The sequence below is a fragment of the Tyto alba genome, unplaced genomic scaffold (genome assembly GCF_018691265.1).
Source record: "Tyto alba isolate M040663 unplaced genomic scaffold, T.alba_DEE_v4.0 Super-Scaffold_2, whole genome shotgun sequence".
Lineage (NCBI taxonomy): Eukaryota > Metazoa > Chordata > Aves > Strigiformes > Tytonidae > Tyto > Tyto alba.
The window spans coordinates 2,867,830-2,893,605 of NW_024881282.1; the positions used below are offsets into that span (position 1 = coordinate 2,867,830).

Below are 25,776 nucleotides of genomic sequence, written 5' to 3' on the forward strand. Positions count from 1 at the left end.
CTGAAACTGAATCACTGGAGATGGCTTTAAACACTTGTTTCTCCTGCTGGGATCTGGGACTGTTAGTGCCACTCGTGTTCCCATTGCTTGAAATTTGGCAGGTAATTTCTAACCCCTGTGGGCACTGTGTCCCTTTATGCTAGTCTTGGAAATGTGCTGAGACTTGGAGCTGTTTGAAAACTGCTACTCCCATTGCTTTTTTTGCTTGTCCCAATTTCTTATCAGCTGGCTGCAATAAGCCAGGAATGTCCAATAACCGCCCCCAAACATTGCTCTAGCAGCACCAGGTATGAGCTCATTGGCAAAAAACAGCTGCATCGTGGGCCCTGGGTGAAGCAAGATGTGATTGTGTAAAATGAGCTGTATCTCTGATGTAAGATGGTAAGCTCTTGCTTCTTGGTTGCATTTATTCCATATTTGTGCTGACACAGCTTGGTGTTTTAATGAAAATGTTTTGCAGTAACACATCTTGGACTCATCTAACCTAAGCTGATGGTTAACCCAATCAACTCATGTCTGTGTGAGATATGATGATTTTTTTTTTTATCTGAAAGGCTTTCTTATATAGAAAATTATGTGGAATATAGCTTGAGAAGAAGGCTTATCATGACTCATAAAGATCGTGCTCATTTTTTGCACGTGCAGAGAAAACTTGAACCTCCTGAGATGGAAAGTACTGTAGGGTGAATCTTGCATAACTGCCACTGGTTCCACTTCACCTCTGGTTGCAGTAACTGGGCTGACTGGACTCAATCCTGCTGGGGTGAGAAGTGGCTGAAGGCTCGTGACTTTCCTTCAGACCAACCTCAAAGAAGGTTGATGGCTCTTGGGTAGGTAGTCAGCACAAAGATCTGGTTTGAGAGCCTCAGATTGCATGAGTGAGAAACTTTCTCCACTGGAGGAGTTGCTGAGTGAAACTCTTCCTGTTCTGGCTCCCTGTTTTCTCTCCTGGTATTTTCCTGGCGTCATTGGCCTATTGCACCGGGCAAGTGGATGGCTTTCATGTGGATCTTGGTCGGAGAAGGCACTTCTGCCCATGGGTGTCCAGTTGGCATTGTAGTCAAGCCAATGTGTCTATCACCTCAGTGGCTTTGTCCCTGTCCTCCTTACAATCTTGGAGGCTGGTTTTGAGAGGTTTATGAAGGCACCAGACGTCCCTCCTACCTGGAAGACACTGCTCTTCCCTGTCCTGCCTGTAGCAGAACCAAGGCAGGCGCTGGCAGAGGAGTCCAGTGGGAAACACTTCTGGCCTGAGAGATGAACCCAAGCTCTTCAGAAGACCTCTGCCCATCCTGACTTCATCAGCTGCTGGCCTTGGTGGTTGTGGTCTTGTTGTCTGGGCAGAAGGACAATTGCCCCTGCCTTGCAAGCAGCCTGTGTCTAGAAGAGGCATCACTGCAGAAATTTTGGCAGGGCTTCTGTTCATCTCTTGTGCTTGTGGAGCAGCAATAGCAGCTGCCTTGTGCCCTCTCCCAGCCAGGAGGGAGAAGTAGGTCAAAATTTGCATTCTTTGCCTGGCTTCTCTGCATAACTTGCACTTTTTTTTTTTTTCAGGTCCTCTTTTTAAATGAGCTGTTCTTGCATGTATGTTCCTTGGGCTCCCCTGAATCAGAGGGTGAAGACTTAAATTCAGATGTATAATTGGGCTTTAATGTCTGTCTTTCCTTCAAAAGCCCTTCTGTGAGACTCCTCAGACTCTGAAGGGCTGATCCCAGCATGTAAAAATCTGAAATAAATGCTTGGGGCAGTGTCTTCGTTTTTGGCTGTTATATTGTCTGGATCAGGATTTAAATTTTCTCCTGTAGCTCTTTTTGCATGACAAGAACAAGTAATTGGGATGAAATCATCCGTGCTGCAAATGTGATGGTGAGATTTCTTTTCAGTGCTTCTCTGTGTTTTGTTGCTGGTTTGCAATGTCCTCATGGGGTATGGGGGGGGGGGGGGGGAAGATCAAGCGCAGCAGGCTCGTGGCAACCAGAGAAGCATCCGAGCGTTGCTGAAGTGCTGCAGGGCAGTCAGAGGATCGTTTCGCCGCAGTTTTGTGCACTGTGAGAAAAAGCTTTGTTGCAACAACTCCCTGAAATAACAGGCGTGCCAGATGAGGTCTGGTGTGATGGGGCATCTAGCATGGAGGTTGGGACAGGAGATCAGGGTTAGCTGATGGGCTGCGTGGTGGGAATTGTACTTGCATGAATCTATAGGTTTTTAAGGTGCAAAGTGGCACCATCCATCAGCACGCCTTTATTTTTTTTTTTTTCCTGGAGATTTGCAGAAACCTGGATCAGTCTATGCTTGTAGCATGATGGCAATTTGTCTTGTGTTTTTTGGGTGGGTGGGCTGTCTCTTCTTTAGTATTTCTAGTTCTCATTTCTGTTTCTTGTCCCCAATTGAAAACAAAGTTTGGTTTCCTGTGTGACTCAGCATCTCTAGCAGATTTTTCAGTAATCTGGTGAAAAGCAGAATTTAACATCCTGAAATTTAGTGATTTTTTTTTTTTTTTTTTTTTCGCAGGGGAGGGTTTCAACCCATGACAGAAAGAAAAGCCTGCTGCATGATTCTGGCCTTCATGTGTATAGTTGATTTTTGCTGTGGACTTTTGTGGTTATGTTATCTAGAGACCTATTTGCCTTTTTGTTGGTCTGAAATAAAAAGCAAATTGTGTGGTTTGAAGACAGGTATACAGGTAAAATTGATAGAAACTATTAATGTGACATCATTTTAATAGATTTTTTTTTTTTTTTTTTTTAGGTAGGGATAACACTTCAGTGAGACTTCTGCTTTATATTTTTTTTGTAGCATGTACACACATCTAGCCAAAAATAACTTTTTTTTTTTTTCCCAAGGAAGTTTCAGGGCGGCTTGTCGTCTGTTATCTGCTTTATGCTGGTGAAACTGCAACCTGAATGTAAGACTCATGCAAATAGCAGACCATGTCATGTTTGTTCCCATTTGTGCCCCCTTTGCTAATGTTTAGCTGCCAAAAAGCGTCAGTAGCTTTGAGATGTAGAGACAGGAATGACCTTTTGGGAGTTTAACTTTTCCCCATCCTGCCCTGTTGCTTGATTTCTATCCTTGGGGCTTTTGCATGCTCAAGCATTGATAGTAGGAAGGCTGCTTAAAAGTAAATATAAGATAGTCTGAGTATTTTTAAAGGGTTGGAAGAACTTAATTTGAGGGTAGGTTTGAGAATTGCAATGAAAGCACCTTTGGTTTTCTTTTTGTTCCCTCTTGTACTTGCCATCCAGCCTGCTGTTCACATTAATCCATACAGATGTCCTATTGTTCCCTTCAGGTATTAGGTTTTTAATTGTGCTGTTGTGTTTTAAAAGCAGTGTGTCTACATGCTGAGAACTGCTTTTCATTGTTGCGTGGCACGTGGGTGTATCTGGCGAGGAGAGGTGTTGCAAAAAGGGGCTATTGTTTTTCTGCTTGAAATACCCTTGGAGATGAAACACATCCTGCATGTGTGTGTGCAAAACCACAGCTAATCCTCCCCACCCAGGGCACTCAACTGTCATGATTTATATGGATTTTTTTAAGGTGTAACCTGGTTTTGTGGCTGTGATATGCTTCTTCCATCATGTATTCCCATTTCCGGTAAGCAAGGGGGGGAATCACGTGCTGGTTTTGCAACTGTGGGATGTGGCTTTAGACCCCAGATGATGCTGTGGTCAAACAAGACTGCTGCAAAGGTTTTGTTACCCTTTGCTCAACATCCCTACATCTAAAGAGCTTTTCTGTTGTGTTGAATCTGACCTTACCTTCACCTCCAGGTGTGGTTCACATGAACCACCAGTATTATTCTGAGCTCTTAAGCTTCTCACTTCTCTCTGTTCAGATGCTGGTGCCTAAGTGATATTTGTACATTAGGCAAGTGTCTCGGTGAATAATAGCCCGTTCTACGTGCATTCAATAGTGCAGATTGCTGCAAAGAATAGCTCAGTGGCTGACGAATCTGGAATATCTTCTCTGTGTTGCATGGGTAACGACAGGCAAAATGTTTGAGCTGTTGTGTAGGTGAAGTCTTGGCCACCTCCTGTTTCCAGTTTTGTTGCAAGTTTCCAAATTGTGTTAGTTAAGTCATCTCGTGAGGAGAATTTAAAAGCCCAGCAAGATTAAAATATATAATGAGTTTCTTCTGCCTCTAGAACCTGATTTTAGCAGGGAATTGATGATGAGCTTTGGCTTTCTTGTGCAATCGTGTCTTGTAAGTAGGGGGATGATGAATGAATACCAGCTCAGTTCCTACTAGTCAATAACTGCAGCTGGAAATCCTTTCAGCTAATAAACTGCATTGTAAATTAAAGTAAAAATTCAGGACTGCCATAATACAAATGATGGCTGCCAAACTAAAAATAAAGAACTTGGTAGTGAGGAACTATTCTGGAGAGTATTTGGTCCATAAAGGAGAAGAGCTGCTGACAGCTCCTGTCTTTGAAGTCCAGTGCTTCAGCCTCCATAGCAGATGTTTGTTACAATGCATGAATGTGCAGTTAAAAATATGTAAATCTCAAACTTCTTGCCAAGTATACTGACTCTCCTCTTAAAGGCTCTCATTTTCTTGTGTTTCTGATGAGCCTTGTGCTGGAGATGTGGCAAGAGAGTTACCTGTCTCAGTCGTGACAAAGGCTAATGCAATAGAACTGGTAGGGGAGAGAGACAACACTTTTTTTCTTGAAATTAAATGCAAGTAGGTTTATTTAAATGGCATTCAGGCTGGGATTGTCTGGAGTTTGCTCTGGATCTGGTGGAGCTGATCCTGTACCTGCTTTTTTCTTTGGTGAAAGGGTCAGCTCTAGCAGAACATGTTTAGGTTTTATTTTGGGGCACAAGGGATGATCCAGTTGGCTCTGCAGCCTTCAAAGTGATACATGAAAGTCTTGAAATTTGTGTGTGCCACTTGGTAAACTCTCCTGAAGAGAACCCAGGCTTATTCTGATGTCTAAAAAGGTCATCTTGACATGTTTGCTTGGTTTCTAGAGTGTGTAGGGAAAGGTTAGGGCTACCAAGCATCTGAGATACATGTTTCTTCTGAAACCTCTTAGAGACCGTGGCAGACCCAAGATGTTAATGGTTGGGGGAAAGAAGTGACTTAAAAGTATAATAATTGTCACAGTGTCCTTTCTGACAGAGTGGTGTAGAGAAAGCTTGAAAACCTCCTTGTGTCTGCTATGTTTTAGGGGCTCATGAGCATGTCAGATCCTCTTACTTCTCAGGCTTTTTTCAGTCACTTCCACCTGATAGCCTGAGTGGGAGAAAAAAAGGGAAATCCTACATACTGGTAAGTTCAAGCTGTTTCTGTGAGAGCAGGGGAGAGTGGCAAAGATGAGATTGCTCTTAAACACACTCTGGACGTAACAAAAGGCTCAGTGATTTGTTTTGTTCTCTGATCTGCTCAGTGTGCTCTGTTCCTTCCTTCAGTGATACCTGTGGATTTTGGGAGGGATTTGGAGTTTATGCTCTGAGAATGTCACTGTTTGTGTTTTGCTCATCTTAATGTAATGTTGGTACCAGGAGGAAGCTCTGAAAAGTAGGGATATTGGCACTTGCAAGATGCATAAATTTGTAGCTACTTAGCTCCCTCCCCTTAAAAACAAAACAAAAAAACCCCAAGTCTCCATTCTTCTCTCCTTGACAGCAAAGAATTCAGATGTTGCCATCTGTGCATAAAGCCCTCAACATTTTCTGAGAGCCTCATTGCTGCTATGGGATGGATGTATCTTGATGTCATTTGCTCTGTAGAAGATGTCTCTTGGGACAGACAAAACAAGCTGCAAAGAGTTCAGTTGTGCTAGCATAAGTGAAGCCTTTGTATCCTCTCCAAGCAAGCCTGGGAGATCCCGTTACTTTGCATCTTGCCTAGTTCCTGAGGTCTCTGAATAAGCAGCCAGGAACTGTGGAAGCTAATGGGAAAGATGGTGGTATAGGGTTGAGCTTTACCAACTGAGGGTCATCTCAACTCTTTTGATCTTGCTACAGAAGAAAGCAAAGCCATTTCCCCGTATGAAAGTGTCTGAAATACAGAATATTCCCCTCCATGTTACTTTTCTTAACAGGGTGTGTGAGCTTAGTGGAACAACCGCTGAGTCTGTTTCTATCTGAAAACTGAGCAGCCTTATATTTTGGAAACTTTTCCATAGATAAATGTGGAGGCAAATAGTTCATAGTATGGAGGGATTACACCAGTGTTGTGAGCTTTAAACGTGTCCTATGGCATCAAGCTGTGTTTTCACCTCTACTGCAGTAGTGGGATAGTTGGACTGGTTGGCCTTCTTCCAGTGCACAGCAGAGAACTGTCTGTGCAGTGACTACAATGGGGCCTCAAGCCTCAAATGTGTTTTGTGTTGACTGGGTATAAGGCTGGGTTTACCCTGGGTCTGGTCTGCAGACAGCAGTGTAGTGTTGAGTTGTACTCGTTATCTTGAAGTTGGGTGCAATCTAGCTATGTGCTGGCTGTGGACCACGTGAAACTATTTTGCAGCCATGACCAAACTGTCAGCAGGATTATCTTCTGCTGTGTGGTTGAGGTGTTTCAGGCAAGACTTATGATTTTCTGTGACGCTTAAGAACTTGAGAAGAAACTTCTCTTGAACCGTATTGGGAAAGATCCCATGCTAGGGAAAGGTGTTGCTTACTGAGCACTCCATTACCAAAGAGCAGCTGGCTCTACCCTCTCAACTGTTTCTAAAACACTTGTCTATATCTGTGACTATTTTATTGTGTCTGGTGGCCAAGAATCAAAGTTGGGCTTGTCAAATTTGCAGATCTGTTATAGCAAATAACTTGAGTTTTCATCTGCAGGTTTGAAAACAACAGCTTTGACATGTCAGTTTAGTTTAGGAGAAGGTCCAAGGGTTTTCAGAAGCCTGTGTTTAAAATGTTGATTTTGAGCTCAAGGAGAGATTTAAGAGAAATCACGGTTACATAGAATCACAGAACTGTTTGGGTTGGAAGGGACCTTAAAGATCATCCAGCCCCACCCCCTGCCCTGGGCAGGGACACCTTCCCCCAGCCCAGGGTGCTCCCAGCCCCGTCCAACCTGCCCTTGAACCCTTCCAGGGAGGGGGCAGCCACAGCTGCTCTGGGCACCCTGGGCCAGCCCCTCACTCCCCGCACAGGGAACAATTTCTGCCTTAGATCTCACCCAAATCTCCCCTCTTTCAGTTTAAAACCATTACCCCTTGTCCTATCACATCCCCATAAAAACTGAGCCATCTGTTGCAGAGAGAGAGGGCTCTTGAGCTTGGGTGTGCTGAGCAAGCTGCATACGCTGGGTTCAAACCTGTGCGCTGAATGAGTGCTAGGTGGCAAAGGCTATTCTCCAGCATGGGGAACAAAACCTTATTAAGCTGTGAAAAGAAACACGAACAGCCCATTGAAAGATGGAGCTAGACAAGACATGGAGCTACCTCTGTGTTTTCACTTAAGGATGCTGTGAAGCCAAGCAGATTGAGAACTGAAGCGTAGGTGGGGTGTGAAGAAGGTACTTGCGTAATGTCACCGGAATAGAAACGAGTGTGTGATGCTCTGCTCTCATCTCTGCTGCTGGAAGCAGGTGGTATCAGCTGTTTGCAAAAAAAATAAAGGTTTTAACAGGCTTCGGTCAGACAACAGTAAATGGAGCAAAAAAAGAAAATGTGATGTTCTCGAGGGCTTGGCAGAAGATTGAACAGCAAACCACTCCATCTGAAAATGCCTAGCATTCAAGTTGATTTTACAGGTTATTAATGTTGGGACAGTGTGTCTTCTAGCCCAGTGAAAATGTTATCACCCTTTTTTAAATACTACCGAGGAAGATCCAAGCTAAGGGATGAGGAATTTCTTTTCTTAAGTGAAGTCTCACAGGCTACTCAATAGCTTGCAGTTGCTGTGCTGCGAAGGAGAGAAATAGGCATTCCTGGAAAGCAGCATAATCCAAACCCCCAAATTTCTGGAATATGTAAAATCGCTTAGAAAGCTAAAAGTTAGATTAAAGAGCAAAAAGATGGTGATTTACAGCAGTTTGGCCAATATTTCTAGCTTGAGGGGGCTTTATGCTGGAAAAGATGTTTCCATCCTGACCAGCCACATTCTTTTGGAGTTTATATGTAGTCTGTAAACCTCAGGCTGTTCTAAAACTTGATAAAGCACTTTGTTTCTTGGATAGAAACATCCATTTAGAAAGGGAGAATACTAAATTCTTCTGATTCCTTTTTCCAAGTCACTTTAGAACACAGTGAAAGTGGTGGTCGCTCTTTCCCAAGTCACTGGGTTGTGCTCTCCCTGAGACAGAGCCACCTCTCCAAAATTATGGAAGCTGCCTGAGCAGTCTTCCTTCTCTGCAGTGCCTTGATGCATGGGAGAAAATTTGGCATGGGTTTGTGAAGGAAATGTAACACCTCTGGGCTTTCAAGTTCCTGCAAAGCCTTTTTTTTTTTTTTTTTATTCTATTTGCTTCCTGCATTTTCTTATGCTACTTTGAGATGGTGTCACTCAAACACAGGCCTGCCTTGCTCATCAATATCCTTGTACCATGTGGTTGACACCAGTGTGTCAGTGACAGCTCCATGCAGGAGGCAACCTAGGACCAGTCACCTACTGGTGCAATGGGCAAAACTCCAGCTGTGTGTTCCGCAGAACAGGATCATGTTTTGCCTTGATTGAGGAGATAAGGAAATGAAGGCTCACAAGCATTTATTCAGAGTGATAGGGCACTAGTGTTCCCAATTCATGCTCTAAGAATTAGAAAATGCCTTTGGCTTAACAATTTCACTTCTGGGTGGATGTTCTTCCTGTAAGTGAACCCAGCTTGGAGAATGTGGATTGTGGCTACCTTGTGAGGTCAGATTTTGGGTGCTGAGAGCTAGATGATCCTCCAAGATCAAGTGCGTTTGTGAGCCTGACCCTGACCAAGCAATCTGCAGAATTGGGAATGTTCCTGTGTAATTTGCTGTCGGGTAATTCCTGAGAACTTATTGGAATGCAAAACTTGGGTTTTGGGGCAGAGCCTTACATTCCTTGAAGAAAATGATTGCTGTACTTAAATATAATCATAGAACAAATAGTTCAGCTTGAGAGGGAGCTCAAGAGGTCATCAAGTCCAACCACCTGCTCAGGTCATCTATGAAATTATCTGAAGAGCAAGTTGATCAAATAATCATGACAGCTGAAACATGTAGGTTGCCAGAGCCTGATATGATATTGCAGGATGTGTAGGCTGACTCCAAAATCACTGCTAGATGAGCAGAAACCACCACAACCCCACCCTGTGTCACGCAGAATAGTGTAAGCCAAGGGGTCTAAGTCTGATGGGTTTTTTGACTGATAAGAAATTCACAATAGAATTCACATACACACACACACACACACAAATAATCAAGAGTTCCCCTTTGAATTGGCTAGCAAAGGTGCTGTCTAGCATTTGCTTAGATTTCTTTTGGCCTCCTTTGAGATCCAAGTAAGAAAATAATGGGCTCAACTGGAGAGGGCGGGAAGAATGTGCAAAGCTTGATCATGTCTTTCACTTGCTACCCATTTTCATGAGTGAGGTATCTTCAGCCTCATCCACCCTTGGGACTTCTTGATCAGCTTCTTGCTGACTTGATGATGCATGTATTTGTTTGTTTCCAGCTTTCTTGGCTTAAGAGCTTCTGAAACTAGATTTACATGATTGAGTTGTGACTTGACTGTACTGGAAAAGGTAAGACACTGCTTCAGGTGTTTTCTCAGTTATTACGTTCAGTGCCTTTTCAGTAGAAACAATCACTGTCTGGCTAGGAAAGTGCTCTGTGGTCTAATATCCAAAATAATTTAATTTGTGGGAGCTAAGTGGTTGGTTTTACAACTCTGAAATGAGTAGTTTCAGTAGGGCTGGGGCTGACAGATCTGGAAGATGTGCTAATAATGCCAGAATTCAGGTCAGAAAATAAAGTGCTTCCTTCCCATTGTAACGCAGGACTCTTGCATAACTGCTCTTAAACCAGCTTAAGAGATAGCCAAGATAGAAAAAAAACTTAGTCAAACATATTGCTGATAAGCCCACAGAATCCTAAAATAGGCTCATGCTACTGGGAATGAAGAAGGACCTGATGGAGGTAATGGTCTGCTGGAGATAGGAGAAATTCAAGCCATGTCAAATCAGCCATGAGCCAGATAGACTTGCTGCCACATGTCAGCTGGACTGTAATCTTGGTGTGAAGGTACACATGTTATTTTATAAATTGTGACTTAGCTAGGAAAACAAAGCCTTCTAGTTCTGGCAGGTAGTGTGGAAGCACTTGTATCTCTCATACCTTACCTAGACCATGATGCTTTCATCTCGTGGGTGCAGGCAAAATTGGAGGTCTGAAGCTTCTGCAGTGATGAAGCAGACTGAGCATTCATGTCAAATTCCCTGTTTTCAGTTAAAAATAGTTAAGACATGCAGGAACATGATTGCCAGATTTGGGAACAAAGACAAGAAGCACACTTGATTATTGCCATTGCCCCCCTCCCCCTGCCCCAGATTGTGTGTGTGTCTTTCCAACTGGTGATAGATTACCTTGCTAACTTCTTATGCCAGTGCAGATCACTTCTGCCTTGTGCTTTCAATGAGCCCTTGAGGACTAACAGGATCCTGGACATTTTTATAAATGGAGAAATTGTGTTAGGCCATATAGACACCTTGTAAAGACTGGGAAAGTGGTGGACCCCAGGAGTTTCTTACCCTGGAACACTTTGAGGGGAAGGTTTATTGGCTTGGAGCGTGCTTCAGGGGGATTTCTCTGAAGTTGAGACAAACAATGGTCTCCAAAAATTATTGCTCTTGTGAAATTTTTTTTTCCTGCCCCTCAGGTAGCTCTTTACCCTGTTAATGCAGGGTATTTTATATTGCAGCCTTGTGCAAATCTGAATAAATTAGTTCTTGCTAAATGCTGTCCTTGTGCAGGAGGAAAACACATCTTCCCATTAATGGCCTGAAGTGTTAGTGGTGAGTTGGGATTCTTTCTCCTCCTCTTCCTCACTGTAAAGAGATGCTTCTTTCCCTGTTAGTCTATACTTCCACCATCAGGCACACCCTCCCCAGTGTTTTTACCTCTATTTGAATTATGTTTCCCAATTCCATCTTCCTCTCCCCTTCTCCAGTCTGCCATTATGAGAGACTGTAGTAGAAGGCTGCAGAGAGCGTTTCTCAGCTGAGTAACTGGTCAAAGAGATCAATATTCCCCCTTTTTTCTTCCACTCCCATATGTACTTTCCAAATATGCTCCTCTAGTCTGGAAGTTACCATTTTTTTAGGAAAAACCCCTCCAGTTGTATAGTTTTAATTTGCTTTCTTCTTGGCCAGCTCTCTTCCACTGGAATTAAGAGTCTTCTGGACTCTTCTTCTACTGGAATTAAGAGTCCATGTTGGGGAGGGGTGGGGGGAAGGTGTTCTCAAGATGTGGCAATGCTTCTCATTGTCCTACTCTGTTATGTGTTGTTAGTGTCTGTAATAAATGTATGTTCTTTTTTTATTTCCCCTAACGAGTCTGCCTTTTCCCATGAGACCCCGGCCTTCTTCGGGCACAGAACCTTGATCATCCGAGCAGGAGCCACAGGCCATAAATCAATGTCTGCTCCACCGTAGATCTTCATGGGTGGCAGGCGGGACCACCCTGCCGTCTCCCCACAGGATACAGGGGGGTCTCTGCTCCGGCACACCTCCCCCCTCCTTTCTTCCTCCATTCCCCCACTGACCTTGGTGTTCACACAGCTGCAGCAACTCCTCCTCACCAGTCCCACTGCCCGTCACCACGTCCCTTCTTAAATATGTTATTGCAGAGGCGCAGCCGATTGGCTCAATTTCCCAAACAGAAGTGGAGCTGACGTGGAGCTGGGGGAGCTTCGAGAAGCTTCTCACAGGGGGCCGCCCCAGTAGCCCCCTCCCCTGCCACCAAAAAACTCCACCACTCACTCAATCCAGGACATTTATCCAGTCTGGGTACTGGTGGCTTTGAACTCAGGTGTGCTCATCCAGGGAACAGTAATTTTTATGTTGATTGGCCCTTGAGTTTTGGTAATATGTAAGAACCATTTCAAAAAAGAAAGGCATTGCTGATGTTTTGTTTTTGTTTCTGTTTTTTTTTTTTGTTTTCTTGCTTCTAGTCCTTATAAAGCCTAATCCTGGAATTTCTTGCTTAAATCATACCTGCAGAGATGCTGTTTTGGGAATTTGGTGCTTTCTCTTAATTTGCATATGCCAGTACTTTTTCCAGGAACTTTTCAGTATGTTCAAGAGGGTGGCAGAAACTGGCTTGGCCATCCATCTTGAAAGTTATTTAACATGAGGTGCTCTCAATGTTTTACTACTTAATCAAAAAATGTTGACCCAAGAACAAGTGAAGTCTAGTTTCTTTGGGACTTATTTAAAATATTTAATCTTCCATACTTTCATGTCTCCATCTATGCATGCTGACTAGCCTTTGACAGCGGGCTGGACTAGAACTGCTCTTTTCTTGGGGGGAGGTTCATTTGATCTTTTCCCACCCAGCAGCAACTCTTTTTGGAGAGCTCGCCAGTGCGTAACTGCTTTGCGGGTTGGAAGAGGCTGATGTTCTAGGGGGTTGTTGTTTAGAGAGGGAAGGAAGGGTAGAGGAGAGCAGAGGATAATAGGAATAGACACACTTACGCAATCACACTGTTTTCTTTGGAAAATAAACTGAAAATAAAGATATGTTTTAGCTCTTAGGCAGTGTAAGGAAAACTGCCTATTTTCCTAAGCAGACAGTAGCTTCCCTACTGAGGCAGGCTCTTAATCTGAATTGACTGATGATGAAAACACAAAGTGGCTTAGTGGAAGTGAAGTAGGCTTATCTGAAAGCTATTTAATCCTGGAAATGCTGTGTTTGTGCACAGCTGGCTTGCTCTTTTAAGTTACATAGGCTAATTTTCCTGTGAACTTCTTAATAAATAAACCCTGGGAGTGTTTGTGTGAGAACAGAAAAATGCTTTTCTGTTGGGAGCTTGGTGCTCCAGAAAATCCTTATCTGCTTTCCTGGGATGTGGCTGCTTTTTAGTCTGTATTCCAGATGTGTGAGGTGCCTGACCCACCTGGGTAGGCACTTCTGTCTTCCGAGCAAGCGTAGCCTTGAAAACTAGCATGTTTCTCTTGTTTCCTTGATGCTTGTGTAAGGATGGCTCATTAAAAGATGTGCAAGAAGCCTTTTTTAATTTTGTTTTTTTCTTGTCTGGTGCTCAAAGGTCTGCCTTGAGGAGTGCCCTTTGTGGTGATATCTCTGTTTTTCTAGGTAGGAAAGGAAAGGTGATATTGTTGAATGAATGCATGTTCCCCTTGGTCAAGCTTATTAGCACTGACTGAATGTTTGCAAAACTGATCTGTAGTCCATGATGCTGAGCACCCTACCCTGGTAAAAATCTGTTGGGTATTTCTTTACTTTCTTTTTGCTACTTCAGAGTCACAGCATTACTGAAGAAAAATTAATTTTCAGCCTTTCCTTTTTCTGAGGCCTTTTCGTAGAAAGCTTAGTGTTTTACAGGGAAAGGAAGAGAAATACTGGTGCTGTTGCAGCTTGGCCTCTGGGGTCCTGTGGGATATGGTCCTTAGCTGCTCCAGATGTTGATCTGGGCTGGAAGCAATTCCCACCAAACTGCGCATTAATGGACCCCTTGGGGCCTTACCTCAGGACCGTGTTCTCTGTAGCATGAGGCTGAGGATTATAGGCAATGACCTGAATGGGCATTAGAGCTTTGAGGCAGGCTAGATGGAGAGCTTTGTGCCAGCATCCCCAAATCTCCAGGGTTATTGTAACCTGGCCACGAGTTTGCTTTGGATACCTTTGCCTGATTGTCAGTCACCTGATGGTTGTGAATAAGGAGGGGGAAAGATGTAGAAATGGCTGTACAGACGGGCAACAGTGCTCAGCACTTCACAAGTTACAGGGTACCCCTATTCTTTGCAACTTTCTGACTACCCGAATAACTCCTGTTTAGCTTTGCATAGAGTTTCCCTTGAGGTGGGGTGGAGGGAAGATTGTTGTCTTGCTGTGAAGGCAGCTTGCTGCAGATGTTATTTTTTCACTCTGATGATGATTATCTTGAATATGGCAGTTTGTGCATCACTGATAATGTGCTGAGTGGTGTCACTGGGAGAGTGTCACTGATGCTGGGGAGGATGCTGGAATGGAGTTGGTTAATGCTCATTGTCTTAAAAGTACTCAGAAATGATTGAAAGCACTTTGACTAATAGGTCTTGGATTTGCATCAGTAAATGAGTTTATGAATCCCTTATGACTCGTCCTTTCCATAAGGAAAACAAGGTAGCAGCTGATGTATCTGGCAGATGGAGTTTTTTGTTGTTGTTTTGTTTTTATTAGAACAGGACTCGCCAGGCACGGGTTGGAAATGACTGAATCTCCTCTGTTAATTCTGGGTGTCACCCTGTGGATGGAGGGGCGGTTTCCTTCCTGACTTCACCCTCTCCCCTTCCCTTGATGTGTCACTTCTAATGTCGGAGTCAGGATGACCTTGACCTGCATTTCAAGATGCTTTTTGGAAAGCGCGTTTGAAAATGTTGCAACCGCTTGCCAAGTCAATTGAGAAAATTCCCTTCTGAAAGATTTATGCAACTGCAAAGAGAGTAAAATCACTTTGTCCTTATTCATGTCTTCCCAAAGATCAACTCCAGGTTTTGAAAGAATACACGCATCAGCAGTTGAGACAAGTATTTACCTGGCATTGAGTAATGGTGTGATGGGGTGGTTGTAACCTGTCTCTTGTTACCCTCTTGTTTCCTTAGAAGCAATTTTCATTCACCACACAGTGTCTAGGTCGGGCTTGTAAATCCTCTGGGAGGGAAATGTTCATGTCGGTCTCCTTGCATTGAACATCAACTGATTTTTACAGAACTGGAAAGAATTCAATAATAAGTGGAAGGAGGCTTTAGGAATCTGAGGCACACCTGTGCTTTACTGAGCATCTTTGGAACAGAAGAGTGGTAAACTGGATGTTAGCCCGTCCTCTGTCAGAAATCAAAATATCTGCTGTGCAATAGGGGTGGAGGAGGGATGAGGGGTGTGTGAACCTCATTTTTCTGATATTGTTTTTGTTTCCGTGTTTTTCAAGTGATCAGAAAGCTGTAGTGGTAGTGATGAAATGGAAACAGCTGATTGTGTGAGTCTGTCCTGACAGTTCGTGAGAAGGGGATTATCTTCTCACAGACTGGAATAGCTGTAGGGGGTAACATGTTAAATTTGGAATCACTTAATGAAAAGGGTTTCTGGGATGTGCTGTAGCTGCTTGTTTGAAAACCGCACAAGTACATGTCATTCTGGAAGCTGAGGCTCCTGTGGGGGTGTGGCACTTCATGTTTCATTTAGTTGTGGACCCATCAGATTGCTTCGGTGGGAGGGGACCTCAGGAAGGCTCTACTCCATCTCATCCTGCTAAAAGCAGGGTCAACACTGAGCTCAGACCAGGTTACTCAGAGCTTTGTCCAGCCAGGTCTTGAAAATCTCCAAGGATGGACCTTGTGCAACCTCCCAGACGTACCTCTAGCATTCTGACTTTGAGTCAGAAGTGGTATCTTCAGGTAGATGTGGTGCCATGAACCTTTCAAACTGCTTTCAGATCTCATGTCACATCTGGCATTCCCAGGCCTGAGGCAGCAGCTCCCATCGTTTCTTCATATCGCATGCATTCATGCTCTTATTTTTGCTGAGAACTTTGGTCTTTCCCCCATCCCATGCCTATATTATAAAGACCAGTCAACAGTCCTTCTGTAGTCATTTCCTAATCAAACCCGACTTTGCTTGTTGAACTGTCCTGGGCTTCATCAGTTAGCTTGTGGCTTTTCAGTGTGCTCTATCCAAAAATGAATACCTATAAGGCCTTTCCAGTGTCAGGTGGTCTGTCTTGTTTGCTCCAATTCAGTCCAGTTGCAATGCAAAGGAAACAAAAAATGCTAGAGCCAGATGCTGTCCAAAATCAGGGAGATGGTGTTGACTTCTGAGTCTTTCACGTCACCAGATCCTGCTGACTATCTTTTTTGATTACTTTGGCCACAGCACATCCAGTGTGTTTGTAGTGGGAAGGAGTTTGCTGTGTCATTAGAGTCTTATCAAATTAATTTATGCGCTCTTGGTGTAGGAAGCCAAAACAGTATCTGCCTTGTAGAACAAGGGAGCTACAGAGGAGCAGCAAACTGCTATGTGCAGTGAATATTTGCTTTGGAAATGGGAGTAGAAGTGGCATCTTGGAAGACGCGGAGGGACTAGGTCTTGTGCGTGCAGGTCTTGTCGATGTGATCAGTGAGGTTGTTTCAGTACTGCACTGCACGTGTTGGCTGTGTACAGAATGGGAGGCAAGGAGCAGCAAGTATGTGAAAGCAAGTTTGCTCTTTCGCTAATTCAGCTTCTCTGATGCTTAAGAACATTTTTTGAAGAACGTTTCTTTCAGCCGTATGGAAGGAATCAATCATAGGAAATAAAGAGCTTGTAATCCATTTAACTAGGACTTTCCACCTCTCATTAAGCCAGAGACATTCATGCTTAATTCTCTGGATAGCAGTTGCACAGCAGATGTGCAGAGTATTGATTGTAAAATGAATCTGGCTGGGTTGTTTTTTTTCCCCTTACTGTTTCAATTAAAGTGCGTGCAGTGGGTGTGGAGGCATTTTGCTCATTCTCAGATGAGTGCTATTGGCATGGTTCACGCAGTTCTCTTCTTTTCCCACTAGCACGAACCAAGTTTTCGGGCGACAAGCCCCCTACAGCAGTGTGTTGGACAAGCTTCTGCTTTAGCTGCTAACACCTTCCAGAGAAGATTAAAACTGCCCCTTGAAAGGACGGCTAATACAATTCATGTGTGATTATGGAGAGCTCTTCAGGGGTGTGTGTAGGAAAGGGTAAGCAGGGAGGGAGAGGGAAAGCTTGTGTGTAAAGGAAACTGCTTGTCAGGGTGTGCATGTTCAGAACCAGTTCTGTTTCCACTTAATTCCTCAGCAAAAACACATGCTGGAAATGGATAAGGCTTGATGTAAACTTTTGTTTTTCAGCTTGGTGAAGATGGCAAAACTTCTGCAGTCTATGGAGAGGAAAAATATTATACAATCTTTTAAAATACTTTTTAATGCCTTGTCTGCTTGAGCCCCCTCAGAGTTTTCTTCAGCATCTAGCTGTGTTTTCCTAGGTCTTGTTGTCTTCCACTGGCTTTTCCTCTCTTCTTTCACCTTGGCTCTCTCTGCTCAACCTGCTGATGTGGTTTCATCACCTAGACCATGCCAGCATCACAGTCCATTCTCTTTCAGATGATCTTTAGGCAACAAAGGTTGAACATAGGGTCTCTTAGTCAAGACACCGCCTCTTTCCCCTTCCAACTTCTCCCAGACCTGTTTGGTTCTTTCCTTCATGTCTCTCTTGGTTTTATGGCTCAGATACCTCCTCTTCCTTGTCTTCTGCCAAGATCAATAGCTGTTCCTGGTGCTGTCTGGGTCCTTGTGTTGTCTCATCTTGGCTTAACTGTTGAGCTGTTATTTTGGATTTTTTTTTAATTGTTCAACTGCTGTGTTCTTGTGGTGGTCTGAATGTTTCTGGCATGCTGTCCCAAGGTGACTCCACCAGGCGTGGTGCCAAGGCAGTGCTCACCACTGCTCCAAAGTGATGTGCTGTGATGACTTTTAGTGTGATCTACATGTCTTCCTCCTTGGCAGAGCTGATGGTCTGAGACCAGACGTACTGGAGTCACAGTGCCTGTACATGTCTGGGGAAGTCAGAGGCACTTGTGTGCATTTAGGACTGTGCCTGGTAAAAACCCTCTGCACCCAGCCTGTTCCTGTGGTTGGTACCGGCTGTAACCCAGAGGTTCCTCCCTGTGGTCTCTCCGCTGTTTACTGGCAGTGGCATAAATGGTTGGCTGTTGTAACATGGAAACTTCTGACTGCATCTTGGATGCTGACCTCCCTCTTCCCAAACACCAACATCCCTGCTAGCTGGAATACTACTCGGAAGCAGGAGAACTTCAGCAACGTGACTGTTATCTCTTCTGGCTGACTTGGCTAAGGGTTTTGGAGCCCTCATTTTGAGCAGCACTAGGATGTCCTCATCCCTCTTACTATTTAACGCATCAGCACCTCCTGGTGCCCAACTGAACTTGTCAAGGTGCCAAGCTCATCTTTCTGAAGGACAAAAGAGCACACCCTGACCTTTACTGGGTCCTCCTGGATGCCACTGAGCAGCTCTTTCAAGGCAATACTAGCAAGGCCCTCTTGGGAAGTTGTGTTGGCTCATTCTTGGACAGTAAAACTAAAACCTGGCATCTGCTGAAGTCCTGGTTTCCTGGCAGTTTCTAGCTTGGAAGTTAGAGTGGCTCGGTAGGTTTGGGGTATATTCTCTCACTGTGTAAAGGCTGTGCAGCAGTTGGGCTGCTGTAGCTTTTCACATGAAACTGTTTACATGTCAGTGCAGTCATGATCAGTGACTGTGCAACACTGAGACTCAGCTTTTCTCAGCCACAAAGCACTATATAAAGGAAATGTGCCTGTAGGACTAATTAACTCCTTGGCACGGGAATTCAAGGTGTTGCTGTTACTGCTTTTAACAAATTTCATGTTTTCTTCTACTTGTGTGTTTGTGTTTTTTTTTTTTTGTTTGTTTTTTTTTTTTTTTTTTTTTTAACTCCCTTTACAACTGAATTCAGCATTATTCCATGGCTGTAACATAAATCTTTGTCTGCTGAACTCTAGCCTAACTTGCCTGACATTTTCTGGCCTTTCTTGTCAAACACGGGTGATGTCCTTCTATGGGCATCCCAGCTTGGGCCTCCCCTATGACATAAAGATGGAAACAGACTTTCAATAAATGCACCAGCTACCCTGAGGTGGGATGGGCTCTATCCATGTCAATGCATTTTTCTAGCTTGTTTGGGTATTTTTGACTCTTCCCAACCATATGTCTCTCCAATGGCTAATAGTTGACTTTCCCTGCCAGCAAAAATGGTGTTTTACACCTCTTGGGCTGCTTAAAATCTTTCTTTTGGAAGCAGTAAAGCCAGGAACCTCATTAGACTTGCAGATGTGAGCAATTAATAACTTGCCCATCTCTCCACAAGCCCCCAGAAGGTCAAACTCTCTTCATACTCAGGTTGTCAAGAAGTCTTTGACAGTGGGAACAAAAAGTATCCCATGTTTCCTCTTAAGGAAATATCTTCATGTCCCATCTGCGTCTTTCCTACTTCTTTCAGGAACCTCTTTGTGAATTCACCTACACCTGATTTGTAAGATTTTAATTTATTTATTTTTAAGAATAGTGGAGGTGTGGAAAATAGGGCTCTTGGGGCTTGTTAAATATGAGTAGCATAGAGGAGATGAACCAAACAAGGTAAAAGGGAAGCTGTGTTTTGAGGTGTCTCTTGGTCAGCCACAGAAGTCTACTGCACAGGAACTACCCCCATGGCAGGAAAACCTCTGAGCAGAGTTTGTGTTTCGGCCACTCAGATCTAACCATGAAACAGAGGCTTGGGAAGATAGTCTCTGCTGCATTAGCCTCCTCTCAGAGCTGTTGTGCCTTAGAAAATCAACCATTAAACTCCAAAGCAAGCAACATATATTCTTTGGACTCTTCCAACTAGGGAAGTCTGGGAAATTTTGGCTATCTTATTTATCACCTGTTATTGATTTTTCGTCTCCTTTTCATAGAAATCTTTGGTCTGTATTGCTACTTCTTTCTCTGATTCTGTCACTGTCTAGGCAAGGCAGCATCCCAGGTAAGTATGTGGAGTGTGCTCATGGCTTTTCTATCTCTGGCCATCTTTCTGTTGGCTTTCTAATTTATGAGCATGAGGCAGAACTCATTTGAACTGGTTGCACTGGCTTCCAGTGAACAGTCATTTAGAAAACAGGAGTGCACAGCTCATGGGATTCCTTACATGTATTTGTCAACTCTTACCTGTTATCAGCTAGGTGTCTATTTCTGAATATCTCTCTAAGAATCTGAACTGATCATGAACTGGATTGTGTCTTGCCCATCCCTAGTGGGCTTTGCTAGGACAAAGAAAGTAGGTTGATTTTTGTCTTGGGCATCATAGCTGTCACCTGGGGTTATTGCAGAACCCTATTCCTGCTGTCTTTTGAGGAGATACAGATGCAAACTGTTGTTTAGATAGAAACTGAACTAAATGTGGAATTCTCTTACTGGGACTAAGTTTACAGCATATGATCTCCTTGAGGGCATGATTGTAGGAGAGGGACTTGGCTGTGACGTGTTGGTGCAGGTACAACCTGAAGTCAGGCAATGTGTGACCACCACTGCCATCACAGACAAAAATGCACCACAGTTGTACTAATATTAAAAAGATCTGAGTAACTGGTATTGGTGTTTTCCAGCTTGGGGGGGGGGGGAGGAGGAGAGAATCTGGTTCTTCTCAATGGCTTTGTAGCAGTTGTTGGGTTTTCAGAGCTGTGACGAGGCCTTGACTTGCAAGGTTTTGTTGCAAAGGCTTGTGTAGAAAGCAGAGATTGCATTTGGTTATTGCTCTGCAAGAAGTTTGTACAGGTTTTTCCGGCGTCCTGTTCCGCTTCTTCAATCCTTTTAAAAAGCTAGGCACCCAATATGCCCTTAGTTTGTGGAAAACGTTAAGAAGCTGGATTGCAGAGGGCGTTAGTACGTACTGTGTTTATTTATTTAGTGAGATTAAAGTCTAAGTTTTTCTTTTGTAATCCCTTTGAAGTGTTTATCTTTTGAAGTCTGAATTTTCATTAACTGGAAGTGTACAGTCCCCAAACTACATGCTGTCCTAGTTTCAAAGCGTTAATTTTTAAAAAAAATTTAAGAACAATAAACAACAGGTCAGACCCATAGGGACTACACGTCAGCCAGATCCTGACTATTTGGGTCATTACTTGCCACTTTGTGAATCAAAGTGTCTCTGCAGGCTGTCTCCCTGGATTGGGATGTAGTCATAGGGGTTTGGCATCACCAGGCATCAGGGAAACAGTGATGTTCCCCTTCAGAGGTGCAAGAGTTCTCTGATAGGTCTACAAGCCATGTTTTGACCTATTTTTTTTTTTTTCTTTAATTTTTATTTTTTTCCCCTCTTATTTTCTGTCTCTGGGGCATCAACACTTGGATTTGGGGCAAGGTTATTTTGCCAACGTGTCAATTTTCTGCCCCAATTCTCTTCCAAAAAACTCTGCTTATATATACATGTGCACATGGCAAAGAACACTGCTGCAGATTATCTTTTTTTTGTTTGTTTGTTTGCCAGGGAAAAAAAATTAGATAGCAACTGGCATTTTAACACATCTGCTGCTTTTATTTATGCAGAGACACTTCAGTGTTATCCTTATAAACCAGAATGTTTGTAGCCTGTGAAAAGCGGGTGGCAGACCTCTAACCCAATCCAATTTCCAGAGTGGGGGATAACAATGTATTGGAAAGAATAACCCCAGAGGGTCATCTCATCAAGAGGCCTTCAGCAATCAGGGGGGTCATTACTTGGGCACCTTCCACCACTGAAATGCATCATCTCACCAGTTGAGGCTGTTTATGGCTTTAGGGTGTTCTTTTACCATTCCCACCTTGAAATTAAATCTTGATCTTGCAAGTTGAGATGTTCTGGGTCTGGGCCAACAAAATGTGGAAAGTACTGCTCAGCGTGTGTGTGCGTATAGATTTCCTCCTGTGGGAACGGCTGTAGCAAACATCCCTCTGTAAGAGTTGTTCTGTTATTAAACAGATGGGGATATTATCCCTCTTCCATTTTCCAAGTCGGGGAAAGTGGAATTACATTACTTTGGTTTGGATGAGTTCAGTATATTAAAGGAAAGATTGCTATGAAAACCAAGAAGAGCTGTGAAAGTCAGAAGAATTTAGATCAGTTCCTTCTAATGCTTTAAATCATTTTAGTCCTCACTGAGCAACAGAAGGGATTTCTTTTTTGTGCATGGAACTGGAGGGTTTGCTCCAGAAGAACTTAAATTCTATTGTTTAAAAAGTATTTGAGGAAAAATCAGTATTTTTCTAGTATAATTAGGGAAATGCCAAAAAGGCTTACAAGAATATCAATAGGGATAATTGGTTATCAGTAATGTTCTCACCTAATTTGTATAGGTAATTATTTGCTTAACAAGGTTTTAAGTTTATCTGGCTTGATAGCAATTTTAATAAGAGATGGAGATGTTGAAATTATACAGAGATTCTTGATAAACAGTGATCCCATGAGTCACCAATGAGAGAGGAAAACACTTCTTTTAATGTGGAAATTGGTAGAATCTGTCAAAGCTCTTTTAAAATGGGTAAGTTTAAAAACAAAATCACCAACAGCCTTGGAGTCTATATTTTCTGCATGTATTTGCATTGCAAGTGGGGCAAGTTGTCTTGGACATGACTTTTGAGAGATCGCACCTTGTGTGCCTAGGGCCTGCTTGGCTATGGAGGTATGTCTGTGATGGTGATGGCATTTCTCTACTGTGCCCTGCACTCACCAAACAAATCTGCCTCTCTGAAACCATGGGAGCTTCCTCATGGAAAGCCTGCTGAGCTTCCCATTTGCTGGGTCTTTCCAGCCACACCTTGATGGCGATTTTGTAGAAGACCACAGGTGTTGTCCTCTCCCCAAGGGCTTGGGTTTGCACACTCCAGCATCTCCTCAGACTTGAGGATTCATAAGCATGCATCAAAGCATCCTTAGCTATGTTTCAGTTCTTTTTTTGGATGTGCTGATCCAAATTACGAGCCTTTGGCAGGCTCAAGCAAGAAGCCATGTGCTTATTGTACTGAACCAGCTGAGGGTATTTGGAAGAAGGCAGGTGGGAACTCATAGTTCTCATCTCTCCCCCAAGCCATGTGGGTAGGTCAGATAGTGCTGTTGGTAGTTTCTCTGGATGTGTGCGGCAAGCTGCTTGTCTCTGGGCTATTAAAAGATTTGTCCCAAGGTGCTGAATGAGATCAGTGTGACCAGTGTGAACTGGGTTGACAGAAATAAAACTTGAAGGGGGATTAGAGGGGGAGGGCTTGGACTGTACCAAGCCTTGTGAAAGGGTTAGATGCTATTAAATCTAATATACCATGGCTTCATTCACATTATTTACTCAGTGCACTTCAGGACTCATGCTGTTGTTCCCTTTGCTAAAATGATAACATGAAAATAATTTAACAATTGGTCCTAATCGCTCTGTTACCTCTCCACTCCAGGTCTGAGTGTTGCTCTAAGGCTACAGGGATGGAGGAGTTAACTCATACAGACAAAAATACAAATTTTTAGGCCAGATCTCCCCAGACAGCTTCCCTTTTAAATTTGCAACTTGAATTCTCTTGCTTTTTTTTTTTTTTTTTCTTTTTCCCCTCCAAAGCTGTTTGGAAAGGAATAATGTGTCACAGGCTGTAACGGATACCTACAGTCCAGTATCTCAGGAATGCACTGTGTGCTAATTAGGCATCCTGGAGCCTTCAGAAAATGCTCCCGCTGTATTTGCAGATGGACTCTTCCCTGCTCCCCCTTTTTGGGCAAGCTGGCTGACAAACTCAGTTATTCAGCTTCAAGAAGTTTATAGCCATTGGCAGATGATGCATCTTTAAAGTCAAGGTTGATAGCTTATGTGGGTTTGTGTTTTCTATTTTATTTTTTCCCTCTTCTGGTGTGCGTTGCTGAATTTGAATAATTAATGTATGTTGTCTTGCTTCCTGTTTTCATTTCTGTATGTAATGCTAACCAGCAGAGGTTTGAATCATTCATAGCCTGCTTTCTCCACCTCAAAGCTGTAGATGTCATGGGAACAGTGATTGTAAGGCACAGACTTTCTGCTTCTCTCCATTAAATCCATTTCTGGAAGCCAGACAAGTAAGTATTCAGTCCATGATCTCGGCCAAGCAAGGATCTCAGGGCAGATGGTATCAGTGTGGTTTCTCTTGAGCAGCATCTTGCTTGCTGTGCTTCAGTCTCTTCCTGAATTTCTTGTTACTACTCAAGTGACTGTGTGTCTGGTGGGGAGGATGGGTGCTGTGTTTTGTGTTTTCCTTCCTGTTGTGGGCTTTTGTGCATCTGCACATGACATTCGCGTAGAAGAGGGAATGATTTTAGGCTTGCAGGTTGTGCCTGCTGCGATTCAACTGCATTTAGGAATGACTCTCTTTGAAACTCATGTTGTATTTCTTCTCTTCGTGCGTCTCCTGACTGCTTTTATGGAGAGCAGCCTGAATCCATGGGCTCCCATAGCATCTACCTGTGCTGGGATTCAGTGAGAGGAACCAGGGTGGGAGTTTCATTTGGTGGCTTATGGAGCTGTTTTAGCTGTATTTTTCCCTTGCTTGTGACTTTTGTCTTTCTGGTTGTTTTAAGTTGATTCTGCTGCTCTTAAAACCTTCCAGCACTGTCTCTGGTGATGGTGTTGATGGGCAGATGTGCTTTTGTGTTCCCATTTTGTACTGAAAACACTCGTGTCCATCCTGAACTCTGTCAGGAGATTGGGAGATGCTGGATTAGATGCTGCTGCAGGAGATTGGGAGATGCCTTTCAGAACTGGACAATAAACTCAAATATTTCACATCTACCCTGGTTGTTGGTGTTCCTGGTAGGATTTTTCTGCAGGGAGAAGGGTTGATTGCTGGTCCCTCTCTCTTGTGACTCATATCTTACTAAAGCAATGCAGTTTGAAAAGGCTTTGGTGCCTTCACTATGCACAGCAGAGTTTATGCCTTTAACTGGTAGCTTTGGATATGCAGTCATGAGAGGGATGTTTGTATCCTGACCAGGTTGAATCAGGGATCCTGATGATAGACCTGAGAACTCTTCATATACCTGCTAACTTGTGGTGCTTGCCAAAACTCACCCCATTCCCTTCCCAGCCTTATCAGTTGCCTCCTGAATTGTGCTGTGAAGTTTCAGCTACGGACTTAAGTGTTTCAGCTTCAATTTTTTTAATGGAATGATAGAACCCTAACATAAGTTATGTTATTTCTGAAGGGCAGCCTCTACCCCTAGGCTTCTGTCACTCCAGATTATTTGGATTTCTATTTGAAAAGTCAGAATTTGCCAGCTTTGACACTGTATATGTGTGGCTGGTGTACAGCACCAGTTCTTCAGCCCAGACATCTGGAGAAGAGCTTATGGGCTTCCCAGAAGAGTGGAGTGATGAAATGCTTGAGTGTACCACTTGTGTTTGAGTTTGCAGTGCAATTCTTGTAAGCTAGCAAATAAAATATGTGGTCAAAGTTTTTACGGATAGGGGTGGTCTGTTTGCCCTCTTGCCTTGCATGAGTAAAACAGGAAGAGGTGGAAATCAGGAGAGATGCTGTCCTTTGGAGATTAGAAGAAATCCTTCCCAAATTAATGACTGTAGCTTCTAGGTGTTCAGGGTGGTAATATGGGGCTTGGCAGTGGAGTTGTTCATAGGCTGTGCATAATTTTTATGTCCTGCTTATGTCCCATAACATCTTGTACATCACTTGCTGCTTAGGATCTTCTGGGTAGAGATTAGGGCTTTGTAGAAGACCCTTAAGTAGCATCTGAATTTACATGTCCTCAGTGTTTCTGCCCTATTCTAACTGACAGTTGTTTCTGCCTGCAGTGTGCTGCTGGCATGTGGGGAAGACACTGGGCAACTCATGCTGTAGGGGCAATCTTGAAGCAGACAAAAGCTGAAGATAGGAGGCAACTTGTGCAGTGACTAATGCTGAGCTTTATAAATAGCATGAGAAGAGCTGAAACGCAGGCAGGGAGGTGACCTCAAGCTGTGGAGGTAGTACAGCAGTGCTTAGGGGCAGATGAGCTGGGAGAGCATGGGGTGACATGATCAGCAAACAGCTCTCGTTTCAAACTGGATGTGTT

General features: G+C 43.5%; 1 protein-coding gene across 5 annotated transcripts in view; it reads left to right on the forward strand.

Annotated features, from left to right (window-relative positions):
- GDPD5 (glycerophosphodiester phosphodiesterase domain containing 5) overlaps nt 1-25,776 on the forward strand; it is a 174,345-nt gene that overhangs the window by 34,994 nt on the left and 113,575 nt on the right. The window contains exon 1 of one of the 5 annotated variants that reach the window (XM_042793013.1): nt 1,585-1,866. The exons of 3 other annotated variants lie outside the window; for them this stretch is intronic. The gene's annotated coding sequence lies outside the window, so the exon portion shown is untranslated. Of the gene's footprint in view, nt 1-1,584; nt 1,867-23,680; nt 23,791-25,776 lie in introns of those variants that run through there. One more of the 5 variants, XM_042793012.1, reaches the window with a different exon arrangement.